General features: G+C 42.2%; 1 protein-coding gene across 21 annotated transcripts in view; it reads right to left on the bottom strand.

Annotated features, from left to right (window-relative positions):
* BCLAF3 (BCLAF1 and THRAP3 family member 3) overlaps positions 1–10,076 on the bottom strand; it is a 59,425-nt gene extending 49,349 nt beyond the window's left edge. For 14 of the 21 annotated variants that reach the window (XR_012160363.1, XR_012160361.1, XR_012160388.1 and 11 more), the window contains exon 1: positions 9,884–10,075. The gene's annotated coding sequence lies outside the window, so the exon portion shown is untranslated. Of the gene's footprint in view, positions 1–4,045; positions 4,182–9,883 lie in introns of all 21 variants that reach the window. The other 7 variants (XR_012160374.1, XM_073356918.1, XM_073356904.1 and 4 more) reach the window with 3 other exon arrangements.
* Positions 10,077–10,313: the final 237 nt, after the last annotated feature.

Here is a 10,313-nt window from a genome sequence, read left to right on the forward strand (position 1 = left end):
ACATGTTTCATACTTACACAACTAAAAAATTTATTAAACAGAGGGGTTAACTGTAGTCAGTCAAACAAACTGATTTCAGGTCAGCCTGGGAAAATTTTCAAATATGCCAAACAAAAGTAACAGGATCTTAAATTCCTAATCTCACCTAAGTCTCTCAAAAATGAAACAACTATCTCTTAAATTACTTAGGCTGATCTATTCGTCCATATTCATAATGCTTGACTTCAAAAGTTAGATTTTTTCCCAGTGTTTTTCTTTATATAGAAGAACAGCCTTTAACTCCATTTTTCATAGAGGCTCATGCATTCAGAATATTTATTTAAATGTTTTAAGAGATTACAGTAAATATAGGCTTTAATGTATTTTGCATTAAATTCAGATTCATGCTAAACAGGTTTATTTTTTAAAAAGAAAAAAATACAATTTAAACAAAATAAAAAATCAATTTTATGTTTTTCAAAAAGTCACCAATTTTTATCCACCCTGCTTTATTTTAGACACCATGAGATACACAGATCGGTGCAAAATAAGAAACATCTGTATACAATTCCCTGCCTCGGTTTCCTCACCACTCTTGAGCATTCTTTGTCATTTGGTATATAACATTTCAGGCTTCCAGGCCCCCTCTCCTGGACCTCATGCCTCCAGTTCAAGCTTCTCTTCTGAATCATGGAGTCTGCTTTGACTCCTGCAACCAGCTTCCTTTGGCTTCTGTTGGTCTGACAGTCACAAGGTTCCCTCTAGCCCAGAAAGCAGGGCCTTGGTGCTTCTGACCCTCTCAGTCTCTGTAGTTTTGAAAGCTAACACTGACTCCTAGCCCTTTGTTCCTTCTGTTTTTTCCCCCATGCTCTTCTGTGGACAGTTTTTTTTTTACCAAGGTGGCAGCCACACTATTGTTTTGCTAGGGCAAGGCCTAGTCAGCTAAAGGTCCTCAATGACCAGCCTATTCAGTCCCCTTTCTCCTTGCCACAAGCAGTATGATGCAAATTGTAAAGATCACCACCCGGGCATAAACATACAGAGTTCATAATATCATACAGAAATCATAAATTCCACACAAACTGTCCCATATGCCTGAGTTCCATCCCAAAGATGGAAGCAGGATGAAGACCTACTATAGGATTTATAAGCTTTACCATGCTGAAGAAAAAAAGTGCAGCGCATCAATGGGTTTGTTCCAACAAATTTAAAAGAATTTTCTACAATGTTTTAATTTGTGGGAACAGCTTTAGTAATGCAGCATACAACGGAAGACATGCCAAGAGGCATTAAATGGACATCCTTGAAGACCTGGACTTCACAGATTATCTCGCTCTATCACATACCCAACACCATATGCAAGAAAAAACAACTCGACAATGCATTCAGACAGCAAATTGAACTGAAAATCAACTACAATAAGACAGATATCATGACCTTTCATGTTGTCTCACCATCACCAACAGGGATAGAGGATTATGTTCTCACCAATGTAGAAACATTCACATACTTGGGCAGCACCATCAGTCAAGATGGTGGAACAAGCCAGGACATACAGAACAAAATCAATAAAGTCAGGAACACCTTCAGGAGCTCAGATACAGTCGGAAAATCATCAACATACAAAACCAAACTCAAGATTTATCAGAGCAGCGTACTTTCAACATTACTTTACAGTGCAGAATACTGGGGAATGAGAAAGGAGGACGCGTGTCCAAACTACCTTAATTCCATACAACCTGCCTCAGAAAAATCCTCCATATCTTTTGGCCCAGGACAATCTCAAACCAAGACCTATTCACACAGTGCAGCCAAGAGGATATGAGCACCATCATTGCCAGGAGGCATTGGAGATGGATTGGCCAAGTGCTTCGGATGGAAACCGATTCCATCACCAGAGTGGCAATAAAATGGACACCTAAAGGCAAGCAAAAACAAGGCCGCCCGAAAACAACATGGCAAAGAGCTCTGGAAGCTGAGCTGAAAAGCCTGGGGCACAGCTGGGTAACCATTAAAAGACCTGCCAGAAACAGACAGGAGTGGAAGAGCTTTGTCGCTGCCATGAGACGTAATGGGAACATGATGATGATGATCTTTAGTAAATATAAACAGCAGAAATGTCTTATGTGAGTAAGTTTACTGGGCATCTGCTATAATTTTAGCAGACTTACATGAAAACTCACCCAGTCAGTGACATCACCTAGGCCAGTAAAACACCATGTTTGCACCAAAAAAAGAATGCAGTGGAAACTTACAAGAACCAATGGGCTAAAAATAATGTACATAATGATTATATTTTTTAAACCCAAAATAAATGCAGTTTTTTGTGGAGAAAGCATTAAGACCCTAGGTTATACACCACAGATTTAGAAGGTCTTTTCCAAGTCTACCTTTTATAGTGTCAACCACAAACATTATCTAGACATTTCTGTGAGGAGCACCAGAGAAATCCTCATAAGTACACTTCAAAGATGATGTGAGGCAGTTGTCTTGGAATTCTACATAGTCTGCGGACTCAGGAGGACAACACTGTATTTTCAGTTCCTATTCAGGAGGTTTATTTCACTACTAAAATGACTAACTTTCCTTTTTTAAATCATGTGTGAGGTTCGTACAATCCATCACACTAGTCACGTAAGAATTAATGGGCTACTGGAGGCCCAATCAACCCCACTTCAGGACATTTGAAGCAGATGTCAGGCCTTGAGGAAGAAGCTAAAGGGAAGAGAGCCCAACTGATTTGTTCCCTGGGTGTGAGAGAGAGCACAACTTGAGTTTTCACTGCAGGAGAGAAGACAGGCTGGGAAGGGTGGAAGACTACTGCTACAGGCTCTCCTTGAGGTAAGGAGAAAGCTTTTATTTCTTCATGTTGATTTTGGACTTTCGGTACCCCAGAAGGGGAGGAACTTTTGGGTGACCTAGCCAGAGCGCTAAAATCACCTCAACTTAGAAGGTGTTGGAGGCTGGGTGGAACAACAAAAGGCCAGGAGGGAAACAGAGGCAGACCCACTGCTGCACTGCACCAGGCTATAACGGACCATGTGGGTCACATAATGAAAGCTTGAACTCTACTCTGAATTGAGAGGCATTCCCAAGCCACACTAAACCCTCATAGTCTCAAATATTCATCTTTCAGTGTCTTGAAATTTCCTGAATTCAATAGCTCCCTAGTCTCCTAGAGTATCTTCCAGGGGAGATAAAACCTGAATTTCTGACAAACAAACTAGGGAAAGATACTACCCCTTCAGCTCATAGAACTCTTTTGGGCCTTTTAGACTTCATGAAGAAACAAAACTGAGCTAAAGCTCCTCTTCTACCCAGTCTCCCCCTTTTGCAGGTTAGGGTCATGGACAAGAAAAAGGTCACCGGTACAATCTCAACACAATCTTCTCCAGAGTTCTATAACACCTGAATGCTATACAACACACGATTATATAAAACCTAACAGAGAACTGTTTTTAATAATCACAAAACAACAGGAAACTAAATTTTCTCCAGATCATTTTCAAAAAACACTAAAAAGGACTTTCAGTGATGTCGTATGTGAATGCTGCCAGTGAACTGCACCAAGAGCTCTTTTAATAACCTGAAAATCTAAAGGGATTCTACAAAGTGTGGAAACATGGACAAATTGTTATGGACAAGTACAAAAAAATTGCACATGCATGTAGGGACAAAAAATCAGAAAGTTTAAGACATAAAACAAGTTACACCCAACAAGGGATAAAAAAGGCAAGAAGAAGAGAGTCTATAAGTATATGAGGAGCAAGCAAAAGATGAAGGAAAGTGTAGGTCAAATTCCTAACAAGGAAGGATAGCTAATAAAAGAAGATTAAGAAGGCTGAGCAGTTTAACGCCTATTTTGCTTCAGTCTTCATTAAAAAGATTAATTGTGACCAGATGCTTAACACAATTAACATTAACAAGGGGGAAGGAACTCAAGCCAGAATAGAGAACAAACAGGTTAAGGAATATTTAGATAACTTAAACGTATTCAAGTCAGCAGGACCTAACAAAGTTCACCCAAGGAACTAGCTAAAAGAATCTCTGAACCGTTAGCAATTACCTTCAAGAACTCGTGGAGGACAGGTGAAGTTCCAGAGGATAAGTACTTTGTTTGTCCTTTGTCAATCTTTTAAAAGGGGAAAGAGGATTCCAGGAATTATAGACCAGTCAGCCTAACTTTGATACCTGGAAAGATACTGGAACAAATCATTAAACAATCAAATTGTAAGCACCTATAGGATAACAAGGTCATAAGGCAAATCATGCCAAACCAACTTCATTTCCTTCTTTAAGAGGGTTATAGCCTACTGGATGAGGGGGGAGAATAGTAGATGGGATACATCTTGATTTAATTAAGACTTTTGACACAGTCCCACGTGACATTCTCATAGGCAAACTAGGGGGGAAATGTGCTCTAGAGGAAGTTACTATGAGGTGGATGCAAAACTGGTTGAAAGATTGTACTCAAAGAGTAGTTATAAATGGTTCACTGTCAAACTGGAAGGGCATAGCTAGTATGGTCCTGCAAGGGTCTGTCCTGGGTCTAGTACTAGTTAATATTTTCGTTAATGACCCAATGGAGTATGTATGCTTATAAAATTTGCAGATTACATCAAATTGGGAAGATTTCTATCACTTTGGAGGGCTGGATTAGAATTCAAACAATTTTGACAAATAGGAGAACTTGTCTGAATTCAACAAGATGAAATTCAAAGACGACAAGTGAAAAGTACAACACGTAGCAAGGAAAAATCAAACGCACAACTACACACTGGCGAATAACTGGCTAGACAACAGTACTGCTAAAAGGATATGGGGGGTTACAGTGGATAACTAAGTGAATGACTCAACAATGTCATGTAGTTGCAAAAAAGGCAAATATTCCAGGGTGTATTAACAGGAGTGTCACATGTATGCAAGACACAGGAGGTAACTGTTCGAATTTATATATCATAAAGATGAAATATCAAACCCACTGTTAAATTAATGCACTGGTAAGACCTCAGCTGGAGTACTGTATCCAGTTTTGGGCACCACACTTTAAGAAAGATGAACAAATTGGACAGAGTCCAGAGGACAGCAACAAAAATGACAAAGTTTAAAAAACTATCCTATGAGGAAAGGTTAAAACAATTGGACATGTTTAATTTTGTGAAAAGATGACTAAGGGGGGACCTTATAACAGTCTTCAAAGCTTCAAGGGCTATTATGAAGAGGAAGGTGACCAATTATCCATGTCCACTGAAGGCAGGACAAGTAGTAATTGGCTGAATCTGAAGCAAAGGAGATTTAGGTTAGATACGAGGAAAAACTTTCTAACTAAAAAGTTAAGTACTGGAACAGGCTTCCAAGGTAAGTTATGAAATCCCAGTCCATGGAGATTTTTAGGAACAGGTTAGACAAACACTTGCCAGGGATGCTCTAGGTTTATTTGGTCTTGTTTCAGCCTGGGAGCCTAGAGTAGATCATTTTGAGGTCCCTTCCAGCCATTTTAACTATGTTGCCCATCTACACTACAAAATAAGTCATCCTGGAGAATTTATTTACTATACTTTCCCCTTCCCCTGAGATGATTAAAATATGGTTCCATCTGTAATACAGATGGGATCCAACCTGTTTTAACTACCTTGCTTTAGTATAATCCAAGGACAAAGATCTCCTTTACGTTGCAAGACAGAGCTACCTGGAGGGTGGTCCCTGTTCAAAATGCATGTCCATTGACAGAGTTGGTTTTTCTAGCAATGACTGGACCAAAATGAATCCTGCCTCAGTTTATCACAGGCATGAAGAAAATTGACTTGATTATACATACTAAAGTAGTGGCAATACCACCAGAGTTATTTTGCTGGAGGCAGATGTGGAGGTGCACAGTATAGCACAGACATTATTTAGGAAAGACAGCTGTTCATCAGAACTATGAGGGTATGTCTCAAAAACTAAATGAATTACTTTTGACTGATCTCTTCCCACACTAGCACTTGCAGAAGAAAATATTTTAAAACTATTCTAGAAAATCCAATTAGAACTTTCAAGATGTCAAAAATGTGTTGTTCAGAAACAACTGAATATCAAATTTAAACTTCTCGTCCTTGCCTTCCAACTCTGCCCCAGGCTCTGATCTCCTTTGTATGCTTTTCCCACTGACATTTTTGTGCCTTCTTCTATGCTGTCCCTTATGGATGAAACAGCCTTCAATTTCCAATGCAATACACAAATCTCTTCCCATAATACTCAAGAAAGAATAGAGACCTACAAAGGTAAGAAATAAAATAACATAACTAATTATGATAGGGGCTCTCTCCTCCAGTTCTCCCATCACTTCTTGTCTCACTTGTCTCTCTTTTTTAGGAATCGGATAAAATTTTCAAGAGATCCGATGTGACTAAGGAGCACACACCCCATTTTCTCAGTGATTTTCAGGAGCCTAAGGCCTAGTCTACACTACAGGGTTAGGTCGACAACCTGTCTTGTGTCAACCTAGCTGTGGAAGGGTCTTTGCTTTTGGTTCCCGTCAATGTAAGTGCCTCTTCGCACCAACTGAGTAACAGCACCTCCCTGAGCTGCCTAGAGTCACAACTGATGTAATTAGGTTGATGCACTGTCAGTGTAGACACTGCGTTGCTTACTGACAACACAATCAATACAAGCACTAGGACCCACGTGCACATACACAAGCCAGTTAATAACTGTGGTGGCTGTATGCCAACATAAGTTACGTAGACATAATTCTGTACTGTAGACATGGCCTAAGTCACTTTTGAAAATGGCGCTTAGCCTCCTAACTCACTTTTGTGCTTTTAGAAGTGTTACCACTTATCTATGCTAGGCAAAAAGATGTTTCTATAAAATTGAGTAGCTTTATCTAGACAAGGACTTTAGGTGTAAGGGTTTGTCTACACAAAAGCTTGTACCACTTCAACTATTTATTGCATATTTACTTTGTTTAAATTGGTGCAAGTTTGTGTAGATGTCTATGTTGATTTGGTTCAATCCTGTAAAACTCTCAAGCCAAAATACCAGTCCCTACACACACAACTTGTACCTGTTTAATGAAATCAATATAGATTAGGGCTGCCAATTAATTGCAGTTAACTCTCACGATTAACTCAAAACAATTAATCACAATTTAAAAAATTAATCGCAATTAATCACCCTTATAACAATACCAACTGAAATTCATTAAATATTTTGGATGTTTTTCTACATTTTCAATATTGATTTCAGTTACAACACAGAATACAAAGTGCATGCACAGTGCTCACTTTACATTATTTTTTTTACAAATATATGCACTGTAAAAATGATAAAAGAAATAGTATTTTTCAATTCACCTCATACAAGTACTACAGTGCAACCTCTATCTGCTGAAGTAAGCTGTAGCACATGAAAGCTTATGCTCTAATAAATTTGCTTGTCTCTAAGGTGCCAAAAAGTACTCCTTTTCTTTTTATGGATACAGACTAACATAGCTGCTACTCTGAAACCTCTCTATCATGAAAGTTGAACTTACAAATGTAGAATTAGGTACAAAAAACCTGCATTCAAGAATAAAAATGTAAAATTGTAGCGCCTACAAGTTCACTCAGTCCCACTTCTTGGTCAGCCAATCACTCAGATAAACAAGGTTGGTTACAATTTGCAGGGGCTAATTCTGCCTGCTTCTTGTTTACAAAGTCACCTGAAAGTGAGAACAGGTATTCGCATGGCACTGTTGTAGCTCGCATTGCATGATATTTACGTGCCAGATGCACTAAAGATTCATGTGTCCCTTCGTGCTTCAATCATCATTCCAGAGGACATGCTTCCATGCTGATGATAGGTTATGCTTGATAACGATTCAAACCAGTGCGGACTGATGCATATTCACTTTCATCATCTGAGTCAGATGCCACCAGCAAAAGGTTCATATTCTTTTTTGGTGGGTCAGGTTCTGTAGTTTCTGCATCAGAGTTTTGCTCTTTTAAGACTTCTGAAAGCATGCTCCAGACCTCGTCCCTCTCAGATTTTGGAAGGCACTTCAGATTCTTAAACCTTGGGTTGAGTGCTGTAGCTATTTTTAGAAATCTCACTTTGGTACCTTCTTTGCGTTTTGTCAAATCTGTTGTGAAACTGTTCTTAAAACGAACATATGCTGGGTCATCATCCGAGACTGCTATAACATGAAATATATGCAGAATGCGGGTAAAACAGAGCAGGAGACTTACAGTTCTCCCCCCAAGATGTAGTCACAAATTTAATTAACGCATTTTTTTAACGAGTAACAGCAGCACAGAAGCATGTCTTCTAGAATGGTGGCCGAAGCATGGAAGGGTCATACAAATGTTTAGCATATCTGGCATGTAAATACCTTGCAACTCCGGCAACAAAAGTGCCATGCAAATGCCTGGTCTGACTTTCAGGTGACATTGTAAATAAGAACCAGGCAGCAGTATCTCCCATCAATGTAAACAAACTTGTTTGTCTTCGTGATTGGCAGAATAAGATGTAGGACTGAGTGGACTTGTCAGCACTGAAGTTTTATACTGTTCTGTTTTTGAGAGCAGGTTTTTTGTACACAATTCTACATTTGTAAGTTCAACTTTCATGATAAAGAGAATGCACTACAGTACTTGTATGAGGTGAACTGAAAAATACTATTTTTTTGTTTTTTATAGTGCAAATATTTATAATAAAAAACAAAGTGAGCACAGTACACTTTGTATTCTGTATTGTGAAAATGTAGTAAACATAAAAAAAATATTTAAGATAAATGGTATTCTATTGTTTAAAAAAATTAATTGCATGATTAATCGCTTGACAGCCCTAATACAAATACATATCTTCAGTTAAGCTGTGCAAGTTTGTGTGTTCATAAATCCTAAATTTCTTGGGGCAGGAAGGGTCTTGACACATCTTGTTCAGTTCAAAGCAAAATAATAGCAATAAACTCAGTTCTGTATAGGTGATGCAGCAGAGTTCATAGAAAAAATGAATTTAATGGAATGAACAAGAAATATGAGTAACCTCAGGATATTATAACCTTATAAATCTTGTCCTACACTTGCCCTGACCCTTACAAACCTGGCCAAATCATACTGTATGCATCTCTAACATAACTGCAAGAGATCTATTTTAGGGGTTTGTACCTATGACCATAGCATGAGTTTCTCCAGATTAACAGATTTGCAGAGTCTACAACGCCTCTCCTGTCCCGATTTACAGGACAGTTTAGAATAGGGTTTCTTGGGGGGCGAGAAGAGGAGGCTGTTGGCTTGATTGGTATTTTAATCTTATGCCATTTGCCATGCCAGTAAAAACTGTATTCGGTTTTACTACACGACGAGCGGACAAGGTTTCACATGAAATATCAAGCGGGAAGATTTTGTTTGTCCCTAGCCCTGGCCCGTGACCTGAAGCCAGGCTGGCACCCTGGTGGGGGAAGAGTCAGCCGGAGTGGAAGGGGGGGAGAAGAAGAAAGGTAAGCGACGGGCAGGGGGCATTTATCAGCCGCCGGTGGGGGTGCTAGGAGGGGTTTTGTACATGCCGGGGGCACTAGGAGAACTCGAAGCGCAGCCAGCCCGGTGCCCAGGCCGCGCGCGGCTCTGGCGGGGGGCGGCCCGGGCTGGGGGCGGGGGGAAGCTTTGGTTTCCACCCAGCGCTGTCCCCAGGTGAGGCTCCGCTCGGGAGCTCGCCCCGGGCTGCAGGCGGCCGAGCAGGCCCCGCACCTCGCCGTGTCCCCGCGGCCGCCCCCGAGTCACGCCGGGACCCGCAGCGAGCCCCGGCCCGGCCGCAGCAGGTGCCCCCCGCCCCGCCGCGGGGCGCGAGGCCCGGCCGGGGACACACCCACCTCCCGCCCCGCCAGCGGGAGCCCTCCGGCGCAGCCCCCCCCCCCTCGCGCCCGGCCCCCGCGGACACTCACCCGGAGGAATCGCCCCCAACGCCGCTTCGGGGCCCGCCGCCGCCGCGGAGAGAGCCGGGCCCCGGCGTAACGCGACCAACCGCTGCCCCTCAGAATAGGCGGCGGCTGCTGCGGCTCGGCTCGCGCGGCGCATGCGCCCAGGGACTGAGCAGGCTCCGTGCCGCCCGCTGAAGCAGCTGCCAGGCCTCTGCCCGCGCTGGGGAGAGCTGGCTCGGGTCCGGGCGGGGGTGGGCGGAGTCTGGGCAGGGGGCGGGGCCTGACCGCACAGGCGGGTCACAGAGCTGGGGGCGGGGCCTAGCGGCAAATACTTGGGGGCGGGGCGTTGAGAGCTGGGGGCGGGGCGGCGAGAAGCCGGCTGCAAAAACCCAGGGTGGGGGGCGGGGGGCCCTTTTGCCCCTCTCAGGATGGTTCAACTCAGCCCTGGCTGCGC

Source organism: Lepidochelys kempii, chromosome 1 (genome assembly GCF_965140265.1).
Source record: "Lepidochelys kempii isolate rLepKem1 chromosome 1, rLepKem1.hap2, whole genome shotgun sequence".
NCBI lineage: Eukaryota > Metazoa > Chordata > Testudines > Cheloniidae > Lepidochelys > Lepidochelys kempii.